The 21,120-nt window shown below is 40.5% G+C and overlaps 1 protein-coding gene across 6 annotated transcripts in view; it reads right to left on the bottom strand.

The window, feature by feature from the left end:
- The window catches only part of DAB1 (DAB adaptor protein 1), a 181,012-nt gene that overhangs the window by 99,607 nt on the left and 60,285 nt on the right, over positions 1-21,120 (bottom strand). For 4 of the 6 annotated variants that reach the window (XM_065738277.1, XM_065738315.1, XM_065738291.1 and 1 more), the window contains one exon: positions 5,343-5,455. The exons of the other annotated variants lie outside the window; for them this stretch is intronic. The gene's annotated coding sequence lies outside the window, so the exon portion shown is untranslated. The remainder of the gene's footprint in view (positions 1-5,342; positions 5,456-21,120) is intronic. 6 annotated transcript variants of the gene reach the window in all.

Below are 21,120 nucleotides of genomic sequence, written 5' to 3'. Positions count from 1 at the left end.
ACAGACTGTGCATATACTACAGTTCAAAATAGATTCCTCATATCAAACGGCATAATTTTTCTTTTTCTCCCTATTAAGTAGTTATTTTAAGTTTTCTGCTGAATACATTTACATGCATAATGAAACTTCTTCAGTGGTTCTTTTTGAATTACTATATATGCTTTAACACTGCATGCTCTAATAGCGTACACATATATACAAATCCACACATAAACGTATGCACTCATGCACACCAAATTAATGCAGAAAGAATTAATGGGAATTTTTGACTGGATGCTACCCCCTGTAAATATGGTAAATGTGAACAGTGCTTATGGTGAGGTTCATTAACTGAAAATATTGCTTTTGTCTACACAACTTGTGTCGCTCACATAAGAATGGATGGCATGTAAATGCTAATTTACAGACTTGGTTCTTTTTAATTTACCATCAGGGTCTCTCTGTTGGGAAATTCAGTGGTCCAGTGGTCACTTACTACAACCCTTATGGAATAACTTGAGCTGAGAGCTCATTCAGCACCTGACAATAAAACTCTGCAGGCAATCTCCACAAAAATATAGAAGAAAAAAAATTGGGGAGGAGGGCATGGGGGGGGGGGGGGAAGATATGCAAAGAAGAAGAAATGCCTTTAAAATGTTTAAGCAGGTTTTTTAAGCAGGTTTATCTGTTTCACAAAAGCAGCAGTGTTCTATCTAACTTTCCACCCGGCCTCCCAACCTCCCTGCCACTCAGCACGCCAGCTATTCTGTTACCAAAGCTCTGTTCTTTACAGGCTACATTTTTAACAGCAACTTAATGCCTTTAAACACTGTTCTGTAACCTCAGTGTTCGTTTCCCAGAGCAGTCATTAAGGTTGGGCACTCCAAAGCTGATGGGTGTATCTAAGCTTGCCCACTTCGAGCTAATTGCATTCAATTTAACATTCTCCAAGCACTGACAGTCTTCATTCAAGCCAAGTGTGAAAGTTTTTAAATTAGTTTTCACAGTTTGATTCACAGACAGCAAATGCAAAATGGCACAGGATTAATTTTTTTTTTCTCCCAACAACACAGTGCAACAAAATAGCCCAAAGGCTATTTTAGTTCATTTGGTTCAACTATCAGGGAAGATGCACAGCACAGAGAATGCTCCAACGGAGACAAAGGCTCCAGAGGACTTTCAAAGCTTAATACTGCCACATTAATGAAAGTACCAAACATTTACACAGCCTTTCCATTTCATCACTAGATATTAAAATGGAAGTCCAGACCTCTTCAGACAAGACAAATTGATTACTGCTTAAAATATATATTTTTTAATACTTAACGCAATCTGGCATTGGATTGTAAAATGGCCTACATAGAAATCCATGCTCTTGGGAAAGTCCAGATCATGGTTTTGCATATAACTTCAGACTCTTGCATGTATTTGTTGAGTCAGAAGTTAAAAAGGAAGCCAGAAGACTGAACTGCTTATAGCAAAGAATGACTCATTAGCTCACAGAATCATTAAGGTTGGAAAAGACCTCTATGACCATCTAGGCCAAAATCCAACAAAATGGGAGAACAGGATGGAAATTTGACTTCCTTGGCGCTTCTCATTTTTTCCAGCCATTACTGAAGAGCACATGCATTGAGCTTGCATAGTCAACTTTCTCTACAGTCTTTCTCTACTTGCTTTCAAGTGTGCAAATCTCCACCTCAGCAAGTACAGAGATATGCATGAGCCACACCCTTCATCACAAAGAAAGAACATACGGCCACACCCAAAGCCAAGTAATTTCAGTCTCAATTTTAGTTACCTTCAGGAGATTTTATAAGGTCTGTAACTCACAACCATATTTTTCTTTCCTAACATCCTATTAACTAACAAATGCAATCCAATTTAACAATCTAATATCTGCATGAACATCCATTACTCGCATCACAAATGGGAACTATCCTGTGGCATGAGTGGTGTCTGAAGTGGTACTGAAGTACTAAATACAAAATTTTTTGCATACAAAGACAGCTTCCAGCTTCAAACTTCAAATTCCAGACTTGACATAACCCAGGACATGCAGGTCACAGCTAGAAAAATATAAAAAGTCAAGAGCCCACTTGTAAATGTCAAAAAGCTATTCTCTGAGGCAGATATAAATTAGGTGCTCCTTTAAAGGATTCAGAAAACTAATTCCAAATATCAACCTCGTTTTAGAGGCATTTTCTACTTTGTGCTTCCAAGTTATCCGCTTGCACTATGCTGACCACAAATAGCATCTTATTTAGTTAAAACAAACAAACAAACAAACATTCACAGAGATCTGCAAGCAAAGGACATGAAATCTGTATTCACCCTATAGAGTACCTTTCTTAAATTTGAAAACAGAACCTACATTGCCTATTTAGTGCAACGTTTATACACGATGCTTTACAAAAATCTTGCAAGTCTTTTTCTTCCAGGTAGTCCCAACATGGCACAAAACTCCAGGCAATTTGGTGAGACCCAGCAACGTCACGGGCACTTCTCAGGCACTGAGGCAAGGTGAGAACCTCACCATAGGATCACTGCAAGGCAAGACTCACGATGCACAAACCAGCTTTGTTTCAGTAGATGTTCCATTTTATGAAACATTTTCTTCCAGGTATTCTCAAAACTAACTTCCAAAACTTACACAGCTTTATCAGCTCAGATGGTAAGTAAATACAGGTTATTTGACAGCTAAATTCATCAGAAATTGCTAAAGGGATACAATACAACTGTTATTGAGTAGTGGACACACGTTTCTGGTCATTTTGTGTTAGGCACTAAGAGACATTGGAATCACTATATTCACAAGACATCATGTGTACGTGAATATTTATACTTAAGAAACTTTGATTTCCTTCCATATATAAATGCCACAGTATAACTGATTAGTCATAATGATGACAGTCTTCCAGAGAATTCTCCTTTCTTAAACAAATAAGATTATGGAAGAATCTAGGATTTGGTGAGAACGAATGGTCAAGGGGTTCTAGAGCTACTCACCTATGGGTTACTAATCTCACTGTTTTGTGTTGGCAGTTACTACACCTTGTCATCCCAGCTAACAGCCGTGCAATGCACGAAATGAGGCTGAGATTCAATTTGTGCCCCAGTGTGCCAGTGTCCTCTCACATAGCTAATGCTGTAACTGGCAATTCCAAAGTAGAGACAGAGCACTAAGTGGGCCTGAAGTGTAAAGCTCATACAGAATCACTGTGTAACACTCAATCATTAGTAAGCATTAAATGAATGGGCTACACAGTTGTTTAGAGATATACAGTATATAATCTGATGCACGGTGTAGGCACTGGGCTTCCAACATTCATAGCAGAGCATCGAAATGACAAATTCCTTGCTAAATTTCTTACAGTCGTTTGACAATCTCACCTAGTGCATTTCTGCATCTGGAAATCCATGCGTATTTTAATTTCAAGAAATGAAAGAATGACGATCTCTACCAAACACGTGCTGATAAAAGATACTCCTCCTAAAAGCATTGATTCTACCTGAAAAGCTGCATGCACTCTAGACGAGCACAAAACAAAGGCATTCCCCTTCCATGGCTACTGATGAAACACACAGCTGTAAGTAGCTGCAAACAACAGATTAATTCTTTTTCCCCCCAGTACGGATAGCGGCATTAGCTGGAGAAAAAGAGCATGTGGTTGCAGCATGATGTTGGTTATTCTTTGGGGACCTCAGTGGACGTAATTGAATCCTGATATTAAGGACTGAGGACCAAAACAACCCACTTGCATTTTCAAGCCATTTTGAAGCACACTAGAGGCAGCAAGCACAACACACTGTACACATGTATGTATGTTTCATTTGTTCTGGCACTACTTTTCCTCCTATCATTGCTTATTTTACATTTGGATCTTTAAGCTCTTCAGATCCACCATGTTGTTTTCTCTGCACACAGTAGGATAGAGACCTGACAGGGACCAAAAAGGACCTCGTTCATGGCACATAGCTCCGCTGAAAAACCACAGCGCAAACAGAATGGATCTTCACACCGTAATCCAGGATTTGTCCCAGTGTATAATTCCTTCATCATTACATTAAATCATGTTTGCCACCAACTACCTTGTACTAATGGGTACATAAAGCTATTCTGCACCTGTCGATCGCCAAGGCATCTGTGCAAACACAATGAAATGGGAAGAAGCGAAGCAAGGAACCCTGCAGCCAAAAATAAACATGAATCAATACAAATAAAACTTAAGCACTTGGCAGGTATGGTTGACTTCTTGCTAAGTATAAATGGTATCAAGGCATATTTTAGCCCAATACTATTTAACTATGTTTAAACAAACCAGTTTATATATTATTGAACGATATTCTAAACATCTTAATGCAAATACCCAAGTGAGTGAACTGGTTATTTCTTCTTTCTAGAAATATAGAGCTACTTCTGTTTTCTCACTGGGCTCAGTGCTGTTTTACTTTGATGGCTCTGAAGGAATCATCAGCTCTCGCAGAAAACCTTCATCTTTGCTTTGTGGCATTGCCAGAACAAAGCAACAGTACAAATCCAAGCAGTGGAACTTCCATGAGATGTTACACTTGCACGAGTAGCTGTAGTAACTTGCCACCTACAGCAGTAGGAATATCAATTTACTCACTGCACAAATATTAGAAACTGTGATATAAAAGGGAAGGCAGCCTTATCATTACCTGCTTGTTTTCATTTCAGAAAGCTGCCTTCCCTCACCTTCTTTAAGTATCTACTAACATATTTTTTATTGCAGTTCATCTTGAAAATTAATCATCATAAATTTGAAAACATTCTCTCGCAGATCTGTCAGGTTTGTAGAGCTACTTCATTTATTACAGGACCACATGACGCATCAGAGCTCTGTATTTGAACATGACATATTTTCACTTTGTTTTGATACCACATTTGAAAATTGTTCCTATCAATCTCTCACTGGAGCCAAAACTTAACTGTCTTGTTCACTGAATCATTAAATGCCAAGTCACATAGACAAATAAAAGCATTTGCAAATTGAACTTCTGCATTTGCAGATGCAAATAGTTGCAGAAGTTTCCTGTCGAAGGAGTCTCTGGAAAAGAATCCACAAAAAAATGGTGCAAGGCCTTGGTCAGTATCGACGCCAATTATTCCCAATCATTTTGGACAGCAGTTCACACCGAAAGTTACAATGCTTCATGAAAAAATGTGATTTTTAAGTACAATTTTGTGTTTGCAGATCTTTTTTTTCAGAGAAGCATTACAACTTCAACACATTTGCCAGACTCAGCTTACACATTAAGATTCACGATTTTCTGCATCGTTTGCCAGGACAGAGGAAAAAAAAAAACAACAACAAAACCACAACAGACCATATACTTACATTCCCCATAATGCATCATTTTCTCTCTAAACAGTGGCAGTAAACAGGCACATCCAATACTGTATTACTTTCTTCTCTCATTCATGACGATGTCACACACAGGTTCTTTGATTCTGAAAGAGAAGCATTTCCCAGGTTCTAAGGATAGAGGTACCCCAACCAATCCATCATGCTTTGTGCACTAATGATAGACTCATGCATAAGAGGCACCAGAAGCAGCGAGAGGCAGCAGGCATGAAAAGGAGTGAATCAACTGTCAAGGGTTGTGATCTGAAGGACTGCAAGGCTGTGATTAGAATTTTCAATCAGGACTTCCACAATTCATCACGCTACAAGGCAAGGGGGGGATGTATTTCTTCATCAGCCCTTCCTGCTGTGGGCTTAGCAAGTTTCAAGGCACTAAAAAGGGAAATCTTAAAGCCTTATACTTATAAAAAGGTACAATTGAATCTTTGGGGAGTGAATGATTTTCTGGGACTGAGGAGCTACTACTTTGTGCGCGTACTGAAGACTGAAAGACGATTAATTGCAGCACAGCCTTCAAGCTGCTGGAAAAGAAAGTGCAGCTCTTCCACCCTGTCCTCTTGTAGGTATGTCAAAGTTGGACACCTGAGTGAGAAGGAGCCTTGGAGACTTTTGACTGCTGTCCTTAGGGGTACGAGAAGGAATAAAATGCAACAGGAATCCTTAAATTGGAACTTGCCAATGCTCCCAGAAACTTCAGAAGGAGGCAGGCTGAGCCTTTAATGGGGAAATCACTCACCCAGCCTGCTGAAATCACCTGCAGCCTTTGGCAGCAGTCACACCTTCAACACTCACAAAGGGAATCAAGCACATGGCCCAACATGCCTTTTCCTGTGATGTCTGCATGTCATGGTACAACTGACCACCAAAGACAAGGCACCACCACACAACAGCCCCACACAGCACTCAGCAGTGCTGATTTTGTAGGTCTGCTGCCACGACAAAATCCCAAAAACCTCCCCCAAATGCCCTCCTGCTCCTTTCTCCCCCTCTTTCATTGATGAAGTATAGTAAGTGGATCAGCAAAACTCAGTGAGCTTTGTGAGGGGATGAAGTCCACAGCTCTGTCCTAGTGCTGCCACAAGGACACATTCCAAAGCCTACATCCAGCAACAGCCTGGGCAAATCACACACATGGAAATACACAAATGAAACATTATCTTAAAAGGCAATTTTCATGTTAAGCTATGAATAATGAAGAGTAAAGAGAGTCCTTGTTTGCATAATTAATGTTCCAGTTATTGATATTCCTTCAGAGGGTCACTAGCCTTTTTTTTCCTCCAAGTCAATTAATTAATAAAACAACCCTTTTTATGTAGATAATCGCAATCAATTTAGTATTCAAAGGCACATAAAATATTGGCTTTATTTTTTTTATCTAGCATTGCAATCGTCGTGACACAATGATCATTTGCAAATGTGTAAACACTAAGCAAATCCATTGAGTTCACGACTAGGAAGTTATCCTTTGAAAACAATGGGAACAAAATAAAAGAAATAAGGACAAACGTAGCAATATGGGTTAGACTACCTCATGTCCTTCCACCACAACAAATGTTTTCTTTAATGAGGATCTCAGCTTCCCTCCATTCACAATCCACCCAGAATTCTACTGCAAAAGCCATTTCAGCGACGCCTTCCATCACACCTCTTGTTAATGGGGAAGAAGGTCAGGATTAACCATTTTATCACAACATATTCTTAAAGCAGCAGCATGAATTGGATTTGTAAAACTTTTTGACTCTCCCTATCTACAGCAATGCTCCTTCCAGCCAAAAAGCCCTTCATGGGAAGGCTGCTGGGCTGCCCTCCACCAGCAGTGCCAGATAGCCCAATAGAGACAATTCTCTGCTGCTGAAGTTTCACCTGAAATACATCTTTTGTGGTGAGGACTGAAAAAGGAGGAAGAAATGGTAGATACCAGCATCTGAGTATGGACAGAACTAACTAGCTGATAACTGATGAGCCCTCTTTGTTCTGGCATTTCCACATCAGAAAATATCTGCTGTCACTTTTAGGAAGCGTTCTGGAATAGAGATATGTTTTCCTGTTTTACACTGCCTAGTACCACTGGGGAAAACTGAAGGAATAGAGGAGGCCCAATCCACTTTTATAATTCTGGGGAATGGCTTGGCAATATAAATTATAAATGCTACTACTTGTTTTATGTACTCATCTGCATTTTATCAGCTGCCAAAACCTTGCAAATACTTCAGACACCATCAAGAATCACTTCAACCTCTACACACTGCAAACCTCAAATCTGATCTCTATCTGAGATTATAAGTAAATGTGGAATAACCAAGAATTGAAAGAAAATGGAAATAGATACTGTAGGAAAACCACATTCCAGACTTGCAAATGCTCTCTTCCATATAATCCTTACCCATAATCTTTCAGGGACTGTTCTGATCTTTCCCTTGGCAAGCACACCTCACAGTATTTTTAACCACTGCAGATCCTTTTAGCCAGGTTGTGGATTCAACCAGTCACTCTAGAAATCAGTTCTCAAAACGTGCAACAGCAAGAAATGCAGCCACAAAGCAGATTATGAATAAAGCACTCAGATATTACATTCCACATTTCAGTAATTACTCGCAGCCAGGGCACTAACAGAGAGCTGCTCCTTCTGTGTCTCACTTCGAAGGGGTCGATGCAGTGCAAACACAGGCACTACAGGGCTTAATGCAAGTTCTAACTGCTTCCTACAAGACAAGCTTCTCCTTGACAGCTTTCTCCCGGGCATCACAGAACTAGCTAAATAGTTGTTATTAATGTATATTTGTGTCTTTTTGCCAAAATCATACTTAATAAACACGAAGAACCTGTAGCGGAAAGATCTGGGAGAAGATATAAATGAAATTCTAGATTAACAAAGCCCTGTTAAATCAAGTTAGCAATTTTATCCCTGGGGATAACAATTTGGCTTGCAGCAGTGGGCTAAATAACACAGTTCAACACATTAAGAACAAATCCACATTCAGACTAAATGGACTGTCAGCTCAGAAAAAAAGGCAGGAGGGAAAAGAAATGCTGAAGGAGCACCGCTGCCTGCCCAGAACACATTTTCTTTCTTCCTTCTTCATCCAGAATTATCACAAGCACATATCCATCAACACATTTTGCAGAAGTTGGTCTGAAAGGGTGCCTTAAGGCATGCCATCAAAATAAACAAAGTTGATGTGGATGCAGCAACACGCCTAAAATGACCAGAAATCTATGCCACAAGGATTTTCCAACCAGCCACAGCAACAAGGCCTGTGTTCATCACCTCATACATTGGGCACCTTCACTTGCTTAGAGTGCATCCAGCAGCAAGAAGGAACATTCCTGCTCTGAGCAGCAGGCTTGATCTTTCCTCTCCCCAACACAGCAGCTTCAGCCATGCAGTTTTCCTGGGGGACAAGAAGTTTCTCTACTGTCAGCACCAAAAGCTTTACTTCAAGTAGTCCTATTTTACGTTTTAACATATGCGCTCAAGTCTGAGGAAAATGTGACTACATTTAATGAAACTGTTCGAAAACCTCAAGATTTAGGTTAGAAAAAGAACATGAAACACAAGCTAGGCTTTCTAGGGAATACCTCCCTAAGCCATCTCTTGATAGGTAGGAGATCATCTTCCTGTTGAGTACAGATTTTCAGTGGTCTCTAGAGATTTCAAGGCTTACAAAGACCTAACTTCATTCTAAGCTACCTCCTGCTTTTTCTGATTCTGTATGTGTATAGATGGAATACAGAATTGGGCAAAATATGTCCTCAAAATATCATCTAATGCTGTCAAGTTTTTTTATTTTTTATTTTTATTTTTATTTTTTTTTACAGAATATCACTTTGACTGCAAAAAGGATTTTTGGGAAAAAAATTTCAGATTAAAATTTCAAGGTAAGTGGAAAAAAAAAAGCTATGAAAGGACAAAGTTAAGCCTAGGGAGAAAACAGAGAAGAGAAATGCATAATTATGTGATTTCTATTATGTCAAAATTGGCCACAAAAACTTGAATGTACCTATTTCAGACACGCACATGAATATTTTTATATAATATTCCATTGATGCTTTTACTCCCATTTTTGCTCCAGAACTTATAATTCATATTCCAAAAATCAATCACTTCTCACAGACATTCATACTACCTGTCCTATTCCGAATAGGATTTGTTAGCCAAGTAGCATTCAACTTTAAACATTCTGCAATATCAGCACATAAATCACCCAGAACACTGCTAAAAACTTTGCAGCTGCATATATTAGCTAGGTAGATGACAAAGAATTCCTAACACACTGCATTTTAATTCACATAACTTCTTTTGCTATGAAAACCCTGTAACTAAATGGATTCCAGACTTATCCTTTATGCTGTCCTTACAGGACACGTTGAACATCCCAAGCTTCTCAAAGACTGCGTGCGGTGCAGATGTCGAGACACGCTGTTTTTATCTTCCTCAAGAACTATTTCAACTCTTATAGATGACCTCCGCAGCTTAACTGATGACTATTCAGTGCCTCAGTTACAAAAACAGCCATTCTCATTTCCCTTACACTCCTCCTCAAAGAAATAAATCAGCATCTCGACTGATGGAAACACTTGGCTGCCAGTCACTGTGCTTTGTCCCTTGCTGCTCCACGCCAGCCTGAATGAGCTCAAGAGATGCACAGCAGTGATTAAATTGTAACACGCAGCACAGAGAGCAATAACTAAGTGAGCAGTTATAAACAAATAACACAGCTCTTCATAACTCAGTAAAACACATTATTTGATTTTGTGCATGGTTTTGAAAGCCAGTCAAAGCAGCAGTGCTTCTTCTCTAATGCAATAGCATTATTGCTTAATGGTGGAAAGCACAGGAGAGCAATATATGGCCTATAAGAAAGAGTCGAATGTGCAAGCTTAACAATACAAGTTTATCTTCCTTATGAATTACCAAAGCAGTGCTTTTATTATATGAGATCCATTGTTTCCTGATCTGCAAATTACTTCCCGAATCTATTAGCTATAGTAGGAGAAAAGCATTTTTCAGTCCTACTCCCTGGAAAAAAAAAAAAATAATAATTAAAAAAAGAACCCAAAAATAAATCAATTTAAGCAGGTGAGTCTACAGCAGCAACAAGGACAAGGTATTCCAAGTACACAGTCACTGGCTCCCTGTAACACTAAATGATTTTTTGTGTGTGTGAGGGTGAGAGCACAGAGACGAAAGGATTTAAGTGCAAATTATACAATGATAGTACAATTCTGAAGTATTACCATGCGTGTGAGGGATTATTAAAGATCAGGTAGGATTTTTCTAACCTTACTTCAGACACCTCCAGGGAAACATATTCTGCAATGCTCTGCAGGAGATAAAGAACAACCTAGAGTATATTAGAAGGCTCATATATATAATTCCATGAACTACAAGCTTCCTTTGTAACCTGCATATCTTAAAATGTAGAGCAATTCTGTAACACTCCATGCACGTCACCCTTAAAAATATAAATTAAATCTCCTCTCATCAATGCCATCTTTGCATGCCTTGAATTCTCTACTGAGGGCTCAAGAGTAGTATTATTTTTATTTACCTATCTTCAAAATGATCAGACAGAGTACACTAGGTGTACACAATCTGTCCACGGTACTTTTTTTCCCCAGTTACCTCTTAAATCTCTGACCTCAAGGTCTGGGAATAGGTGACCATTGCTCAGGCTGCCAGGTACATCCCAGGCCCAAAGGCTCCTTGTAACTTTCCCAGATAACAGTTCAGGCTTTGGGGTGGTTTTCAGGATGGGAGGGAAGAGGAATGGGTTGAATCGTTTCCAAGAATTAGACTAAAGGGAAACGCTGCGTTTTCAACATGTAAAATGGCCATCACAAACTCGCACTTGAAAAGCGTTCTGAGTTTTGAAACCAGGAGCATGCCTTTATATCATGGATGTTCTGATGTTTTTCTTCATTAATCCTAAAAAAAAAAGCCAAAAACCCACAACTACCTAAATTACACAACTGTGACAGATTTTGCATTGTTCAGTGATTCCCCTATGTACTGAAATGTCTTTTCACTGCCACCTCTCCTGCAGCCCACAAGAGGAGCTGAGAAGTGCACACCCCCCTTCCTGCAGAAGTTGTCCCAGTAAACGGACTGTCCCTGTGATGACTGCTCTGACTTTCAATGACACAGCAATGCTCCATCTCATTAGGCAAATTTTTCAAGAAAGTGTAAATTAGGAAATACACTTTGTTTTCCCCTCCTTGTAACCTATTTCACTAGTTTTACACTTCATCAATTTAAGCGTTAATGCTAATGCGCAACACTTCAAACCTGCCACAAACGAAAAACAAACAAGTAAATCAAGTGTCTAATTAGAAAGCTGTGATGGCCATTTGGGAAAGCAGAGCTCAATTTTCCATTCATATGCTATTCGTAAGAAAGCACTGAAGTCAGAAGCAAACACAGAGCTGACAGACCTGCAGGCTTTTGTGCAGAGCAAGAGCTCTTTTAGTGCTTGCCTTGGTACAAGGAGAAACCAAATCCCCAGGGTGTAACATCCCTGTTTGTGAGATTTACAGCTACAAAACAGTACAAAGTGTTAAACAAGAGCAGGAGAATGTCAGCTTTCCATAGCGTAAAGACAAAGGGCAAGTGTAATTTCTAATGTTAAACATAACAGCTAAATCCTAATGGCAGCAACTCAGAACTGTGTCTCACTTCCGAATGCCAGGAGCACCTAGGTTCTTGTGTTGCAAACAGGATGCAGCTCCTGGAAGACCCATCAGATGGTTTCACAAGATACTAGCTAAACACAGTTATTCAGTGAACAGACAGAGAAGCCATTGGCAATAACATGCTATCCCTGTAACTGCTACTGTAGGGTGATTCTGTCATAACTTGTCTTGGTCATAGCCTTTGGTACACTGTAAGCATTGATTTAAGGCTCTATCAAATGTAACAGGTCTCTCTAACTTCTGAAAGGTAACATTTGGTACATGCAAAGGCGGTGGGAAACTTGGTAAGATTGTTGCTGGGAGCCAAAAGGAAAGAGTTTCCAAGTAGGGTATATTAAGAAACCACAAAAACAGACATTGGTAATACAAATAAAAGTTTCCCTTACCTCACTGCAGTGGAGGCACATTAAGAAGCATTGCTAATTACACATTTGTCATTTAAATGATTTATTTTTTTAAAGTATTTTGTGTACTCTCCTCCAGTTTTCTAATTGTTTCAACTCCCATGCCTAATTCCAAGCTTTAATGTACACATATAACAACAACAAAAAAGAAAATAACACAATAAATACATGTTCGTTTAAGCAAACTTTAGTCTTCTACTTGCATCGTTCTTGTCTCCTATCTGTTTTTGCTCTCAACATACTAGATACAGCATGAAAACCCCACTGTTCCTGTATTCCTCTGCAAGCCACGTGCTTGTCTTCTGCTAAAAGCTCCTCCTAAAAGTGCTATCAGTAAATGTCAAGTATTGGAACTGTTTCTTTAAACATCAGCATCCTTGCTTTCAAGTTAAGTGGACAACGTTTTCTCCAGTTTTTGCAACTTTGTCACGCTGAAGTACATCTGAATACACCACTCATTCTCTTTTTCCTTGGGCTCTAATGCATTCACTGCAGCCAACTGCTTACAGGAACAATCAGGACTCTGCTAAGGACTCCCTCCAGATGCAGATACCATGACATACTGTACATTAGTCTTGTTACCTCATGTATTGAAACAGAAATGCTAAAGATGCAGTCCAACAGAAGCCCTTCAGTCCATCTTGAGACCACCCCCATCCGTAACTCTAAGCTGAGCCTTTGAGTACCATTAAGAACTAGAGAGCTATTGCAAAACTACCTCTGATCCTGTTCTTTATAACTTAGATTGAAGGCACACTTTCCTCAATACCTGTAAAGTGTGTTTGGCATTGAAATAAATCCTCAGAGATCATGGCTTCAGCATGTTGTTTTATTTTTTATTTAATTGCTTTCTTGTTTTGTAAAACTGTCTGAATAAGCAACAGTTCTTCATCCTTCGAATGATTATGGGGGAGAAGAAACAGTACATACCCTAATTTCTTAGAGACCAGCACAATTCCTGCAGCTTTCTTGCTGCCTGTTTCTCCTAACAAATCAACCCATGGACAACCTTGGAAAAATCCAGTGTGGCTCTCTCTCATAAAAACATCCGTCCACACTCGAAAATGAAATACATCTGCCATCATTCAACAGAACAGTACTTCTCTAAGAATAATAAATCACCACGATAATGCAATTTAATCCATCAAAAGGAGGAGGGGGGAAATATCACAGCAGTAGTCCATTACAGGCATTACTGATGATATTATATTTGCTCTGCTCATTGTCTACATGCAAATTGTGTATGCATTTCCAGTCACAAAGAAGAAAATCAACGCTGTATTAATCAAGGTAATTCTTCTTGTGTGACTGGACCCACAAAACAAATGCCTGCACCTCATTTGTTGTGACACCTACCTGTACCACTTCCCACCTCTGCCAAAAAGTTCCATCTAAATTACTGATTAGTGGAATCAGCCTCCTGCCGTGTTTGCAGGCCATTTCCAATCTGCTTTTGCATGGAGGAAAACTGTAGCACGAGGGCTTGGTGTACAGGATTGCTAGTCTGGATTTTTGCTGTCTGGAAATAGTAAGGCATCTGGAGGTCAGCAACTGAGAAGAGGGTCTTTTTTCACCTAAATATTAGCCACAAGGAATGGGCTGCTATCTCACTTAAGCTAAAAATGAGGCTTCTTCTACACTGCATGGTGAGGGACTGAAGCATCCTGACTACAGCCCCCTCTCTGCCATCTCTCTGTCTTAATGTCCCAGCTCAGCACATTATGAAACGAAGGGAGAGAACAAAGCACGAGTAATGTTATAGTCAGTCAGGGCAACCACACAGAAGTAGTTTGCTGCACTGGGAGTCCTGCTGCAGGAAACAGAGCTGCACACAGAGCTCCTTATGAAAACCGCTTGTTGTTCATTGTCAGCCCCAAAACTGGGAGTGCCAAAGCCTGTGAACTGCTCCATGGCTGAGGCAGGGTGACTTTTTTTCACTCTTGTTTCACAGCATAAAGAGGATTTCATGTCCTCTCCGGGATCGCTCTGCACTAAAAATCCAGAAACTGGAGCCTGGCACAGCAGGACTCATTCAATAACAATTCTCACTTTTCTGAGGATCTGTATGCACCACAATCAATTAGCATTTGCTACAAACGTAACATAGCAACACTGGACAAGCCCTCATTTGATGTAAATCAGTATAGCTCTTCTAATTTAAGAAAACTTTACCAGATTTCATCAGCTTTAACTCTCACGCAGCGCTTGTGAATAGCTCTATCGCTGGGGAAGTAAGGGTCATAAAATTTGAGTGCCAGGAACAGCAAGTGGTCAATTCAATTTGTTATCCTTTTTAGGACTCCCCAAACATATTATTTCACTTGTTTTCAGAAGGAAGAAAAATGGGTCTGAATACATGAAAGCTGTTACACAGAAATGACGGGCAAAAAACATCCTGAAGCCATGATTACTTCAGCAGCCACAAAAACACATTCATAAAGTAATCTTTTCTAAACTCACTGCCATATTCCACTGCTTTTAAACTTGAGCAAACTGCCAGCATGCTGTGCAAAGCAGCACTTCCTGTTGATTTGCTTTGTATTAATTACAGCACAATTAGAAAGGGAGTCTTCATTGCAATCAACAACCAGGTGTTTCAAAAACCATAACCAGGGCCTTGAGCATTTCTGAACGAAGACGTCAGAGTTACTGGTGCACTCTGACTGGGCATTTAAGTGCTTCTGCAGTTAGGGAAGAAAACCTAACATGGGGAAACTTTTTTTTATGTTAAAAAAGGAACAAAACCACCTACTGGTAAGAAGCTTTATTTTGGTGGTACAACTGCTGCAGTTAGGACAGAAACACCACCAGATCATCTGTTCTTGCTGTTGGAAGGTTTCAAGTTGCTAGTATACCTCAAGGCTTGGAGAAAATTGACATAAAAGGCAGCAGCAAAGAAAACCACTTGACTGTTGTATCACAGCCTGAACCACATCCCAACTCACTGACATCTTTTCTCTGTAGGTACAATGCAGTGATGCGTTTAGGAAGCTACTCCATGTTGTGCATTAGGAAGTGAACCCTTAACCAACAGCAGTTGGCATGACAGCAGAAGTGACACCAGATGATCACATAAGAGCAAAAAGAAATTAATCCATGACTTGAACGTAGTGACACCTCAGAAGTCACTGCAACTTTGAAATACCTTGCGCTCAGCAGTAAGCGTTCACTTCAAATTATTTCGTACTGTTTCACAGTTACAACTAACTGTAGTACCTGTTACTCTTCAGCATCAGTTTTTCCCCATTTTTAAGTTATTTGTATGTTTTGTAAGCAACCACCTACAGACTGTGGGTTTTCTTCCTGCTTAAGCAAGTTGTGACTCCTGCAGATAGCCAGAAGAGAAAAACTAGCAAAAAATTGTTGCTAGAGAAATAGCTGAAGAACCTCTCTTGGTTTTAAATATCACTTACACAGGCTAAGAACATCGTACAGTGTATTATTCTGCTCTCACTCTCCCATGTTGACCACACACCGTTCAAGAGAAGTGTAACCTCATACAATTTGTTCCACAGCTATAAAAGAATTAAGGTCTTTCTTATTTTACAGGGAGCTAGAACAAGGAGAGTCATCTGGTGGCTGTCAAATCTATTAGCTCGCTAATCACTCACACCTAAAGGAGTGTTAAAGCTCAGCTGTCCCAAAATGAAAGCAGAGGGCAAAAACCCTCTTAACTGGAAAGCCAGAAGGCTTTAAACACTGCATTTAAAAAGAAATGAGATGCACTTTTTAAGCAGAAAAGCAACTCTTGTCAGAAGAGATTGAAGCAAAACCTCCCTGAAAGCTACTGAATAAGCATAAAAGAGTCCTGCAGCTGGGATACCTGCTCTAAAAGCAAAGAACAGTCTACAGGTAACTGCTGCTATGATCTTTAATTTCTGCAGAGCTGCAACTTTGCAAAGCTTTCCAAAAATACAGCTAAACTGGTTTAAAAGTTCTTTTTTACAACATGAATGTGCCTAGAGAGAGTGATAAACTTCAAAAGTGCAGCTTGGGACCTAGCACAGATAGACTGATGGGTCCTATTACCTGGAGAGTATTGCCAAAAAAGGAACTGAAACACAAGGAATTGCTTCAGCAGGCCACAACTACAGCACCTGGATACTAATCAGCTGCCAATTAACTTCAAAGCATGCTGGCCTCAACAAACACATTCAGTACCACTTAGCAACAGCTCTGCAAAGAAATGCAGCAATCATGCTACCAGTTGCACTATCACACAGATGACAAAGATCTTCACATCATATTTTGCTACAAAAACCATTCTGGGAAGACAGTGGCTCCATTTTTAATAATGGGAGGACTTTACAGTGGAGAGTTCTCGATTGCTCTCAGCACTAGACAATGACACACATTCAGGTATGAATAATTCCAGCAGTCTCAGCGTTACATCTTGATTATCTGCTTTCTCACAACTGTCCTCTACGTGTAATTTTCCAGTAGTTACTCCTAAAAGCACCTCCCAAAGCCACAGGGACGCTGCCTAACAGCTAAATCTGAGGATTTTGCAAGACAGCAATATGCCTACTAAAGGAAAACAAAATGGCAAGCACACAGGCATGATAGGATTATTTGATTCAATACAATATAAATTAGGTCAGACTCCTCTTCGGAGACTTCGATGTCAAGAACTAGGTGGTCCACTAAATTTCTATTCATTTGCCTTCGGGCTTGGGGAATTGCAAAAGCTCTCAAGAAACTGATGTTCTACTCACAAGAGTAATCACTATTTGCTGGGGAAAAAAGCTCTCAGTGTTTCATTGCAGCTGCTTGGCAATATCTGGAGATTTGAGCAACCTTTATATGAAGCAGCAGTTAAAAAATCCTTGTATGTATATACATATATAAGATGTGTATAAGGAAAAATAAATATGTACATAAGGAAAAGTGTGTAACAGTGCTTGTGTATACTTAGGTATTACCCTGCCCTATTTTTATTTTTTTTTTTACCATTAAGAAAAGTAACTATTTATGGATCCTCATTAAACCAGCAGCAATGGAATTACAGGAGAAGTGCTATCCATGGTAAGGGTAAGGGATGACAGGCTGGAAGCTCTACCCAAGTCTGCCCTGTGGCACTATTTCTCCAGAACACAGCACTTCTAAGACTTGCTGTGGTTACCCTGCTTTCTGACTCCAAGAGCAATTTAACTGGAACTTCACACCTCCAAGGTGCTGGCAACAGACTGTGGTAGTGATCCTAAATAAACAGGAGGAGGGAATGACTGTTCACATGAGTTGATAGCAATAGGACAAGGGGGAAAGGTTTTAAAGCAAGACGGGAGACTTAGATTAGATATTAGGAGGAAGTTTTTCACTCAGGGTGGTGATGCACTGGAACAGGCTGCCCAGAGAGGTTGTGGATGCTCCATCCCCAGAGGCGTTCAAGACAAGGCTGGATGTGGCTCTGGGCAGCCTGCTCTAGCGGTTGGTGACTGCCCACGGCAGGGGGATTGAAACTCAATGATCTCTGAGGACCTTTTCAACCCAAGCCATCCTATGATTCCATGATAAAGAGCAAGACACAACACACAGTCCTTTAATAGTCCTGCTGCAGACAAATCTGGTGAGAACAGGCAGCTGAGTCTAAAGGTAGATCACTCGATAACTGCTTCCCCACAGCTCGGGACAAAATGCCTACAGCCCCCACACCTGCACAAGCACACAGCTGATCAACCTGAGCACCAGCTTCATCCCAGCAACTCTAAAAGTCATACACAGACTAGAAGAAAAGCCAACAGGTCTCTCTCTGACTTCATTCTTGAGAACAGCACGTCTTGAGGCAAATCCCCTGCTTTTGTCTAGCTCACACTAAGGGGTTTACTCATTTTTCCTAAGTTGGAACAATTCTGTTGCTTTTAGACAGAAACTGAAGATTGACTCGTGGATTAAATCCTAAATCAGGTCCACAAAACATAATTCTACTGTAATAATTCAAACTGGGGCAAAAACTACTGTTATGTGCAAAGTATGGAGTTGCAGTTTCTCTATGCGTCAAGCCAAAGTCTGCAAAAGAAGATAGATTTAAATCTAATTAATTACTTGATTTAGACTATATGCTTTTCATTCTACTGTATCCAAATACTCATAATAAAACACTGCTGCTGATGAAGTCAAGCACACCCTTATAAAAACTGGCAAATTTGCAGAACAGCACTTGAGGTTTAGAATAGTAAAAATCCTAATGAATATCTATTCTAATACCCATGTAATTGCATGGAATGTGTTTGCAAGTGGTTCAACTAATAAAAAAAAAAGAAAAAAAAAGGAAAAAGAAAGAAAGAAGGAAAAATAATCTTGAACAACTGAAGTCTAGACTGTTATTTTAGCATCAGCTGAAGAGACCAAAGTAACAACTTGGAAGAATGAAGGTCTTCATTCAACTCCAAGAAAGGAAGAACTGCAGCAGAGACCTCCAACTCTTCCCCACATCACAGTACACTTTAGACTTGCACTCTGCGTACCAAGGTCAGCAGACTTAATTACATCATTTTCGTCCCAGACACCAAAACTGTTTTCAGATTTTATCCAACGACTGCATTATCAGAAATGCCCACCTCATCCTGCAAACCTCCTGAAACACCTGCTTCAGACTACACACGTGGAGGCTGCTGCTGCTGTACTGCACAGCTTTACTGTTCTTTTTAAGAGCTGGTACTCAGCATATCTCTGCCTTGTTTCCCTACCTGTTAAAAGAAGATAGCGTAGGACTCATTTTATCCCACAAATCCTCTGTGCAGAAATATATGCTTTATAGGTAGAACTAGTGCTGTAAGAATGGGGCCACATAGGGCTGGCAGCAAGCATTGCTGAAATATCAGCTAGCACAGGACATCTGAGACCAAATAATAGAGTATTTTTATTCCTAAGTAACTGGCTGATCGAATGCACTGTGATCCTGCAACTCTGATTAATTTTGCAGGAATTCTTGGGTAGTGTTTGTAAAAACCAAGTCATTACCTTGACTAAACATTGACTTGCACAGTTAACTTTAACCATCAAGACCTTGTCTAAATATTGACTGGGAAAGTTTATTTGAACTATAAAGTCTAGAAAATCTGGTCTTCCTTCCTATATTTGCTATCACTTTGGAAAGTAAACACGGTTGTAAAAACAGAAGTTCTCTCATCAAACCACTATTTAACCAGGTAGCTTGGCTGCTCCTAATTCAATACAAACATCCTACAGAACTTGAAATCCAAATTACTTAAAAGCAAAGAGGCCTGTCAGGAGTGGGACGAGAAGGAAAGTCAACCTCCTGCATTTCGCTTGAAGCAAGAACCTCAGGTGGGCCTTTCAAAAAGGATTAAAAAAGAGCAAGGTTCATGGTTTAGAATTGTTTTGATATTAACCTAAAGGGTTTTTTCAGTGTTTTTGAGGTGCTTTTCCCTCAGCACCAATCAGGCTGGACACCAGAGAGTGTTCATGCTGGTAACCCTACTTGGGAGGCCCTACAGCAGCAAGTCAGCATCCTCCACCATTGGTGTCACTTCATCATGTGAGGCCACAGGTCAAAGGACATGCATGGGGTCTTTCACTGGTTGAACTAAAAATAATAATAAAAACAAACAAAAAAAAAATCAATTTCAATCCTCCTAAGATGAAACCACTGATGTGTGCCAGCACTGAAGTCCCGAAGGTAATCCTACAAGAAAACACGGTAGTGTCCTCCATCACTGCTGAGATACTGTTAAAGCACAGCAAAATCGCCTATGAGGCACAGTCCAAGAGCAGCATCTATATCAAACACCACAAGCCATAAATCTGAACTTCTAGACAGAAGTGAATGGTGTGCTAGAAGGCGTAACAAACAAAGTGAGAATGACAAAGGGGCAAGGAATGGTGTGGCTGGGATGGAAACAATGAACCCAGCACTAATTCTACCTACAGCTCCGTTTCAAGAGTTGGAAAGTGCCCCTCAGCTTACTGCCTTGATACATATGTCAGCTTGATGGAAATAAGCTGGAGAGCAAATACAAAAGTTAAAAATCTCAGACAAAAGTCGGAATATTGAGCTCACTGGTGAAAACTCCCATTATTTTTGGGTGGAACAGAGAGGAACAGATTGATACCAGCACTGTGGGGGGTGGGGGTGGAGAAGGGAAGAACAATAAACAATACCACGGTCCGTAGTTTGCACAGTGCTGCATCTCGCAACGGAAACATACTGCGAGACAGCTTGCGGGACAAGCTCCATCAACGATAAGTAATTTTTATTCCGTTTGAGGGGTTGAAAACAATAAACATGATTAAGCGATTCAGACGTGCATTCAGAACGGAGACAAACGGCAAAGAGTTCCAAGGACTCCGCTTTCACAACTACTCCGCGGAAAGACCTCAGCGTTAACTTCACTCGGAGCCGCGCAACACAAGAGAAGTTGGCACCGGAATTACAAGCATCCCATCACCCTGCCGTGGGGGTGTCAAGCTTCGAGGGGTGCTCCCCATCTCGCTGCTGGGCCATTCCTTGAGCATTTAGGATGGAGAAGCCCATTAGGGATTGCCCCCAGCGGGTAGGCGGCCGCTCAGCTCCCCGTGCCCGTGGGGCCGTCCCGGCTGCGCACGTTAAAGCCATTCCCGCATCCCTATCCAACCGCTGCCCAGCGGGAGCTTATGGGGAGGGTCTGGGGCAGCGGTCCCTCAGCTCCCGGCGC

Source organism: Cyrtonyx montezumae, unplaced genomic scaffold (genome assembly GCF_038088225.1).
Source record: "Cyrtonyx montezumae isolate F1298 unplaced genomic scaffold, pur_monq_1.0 scaffold_1, whole genome shotgun sequence".
Lineage (NCBI taxonomy): Eukaryota > Metazoa > Chordata > Aves > Galliformes > Odontophoridae > Cyrtonyx > Cyrtonyx montezumae.
Note: the sequence above shows the minus strand (reverse complement) of the source record. Positions and strands in the feature narration are given on the sequence as shown.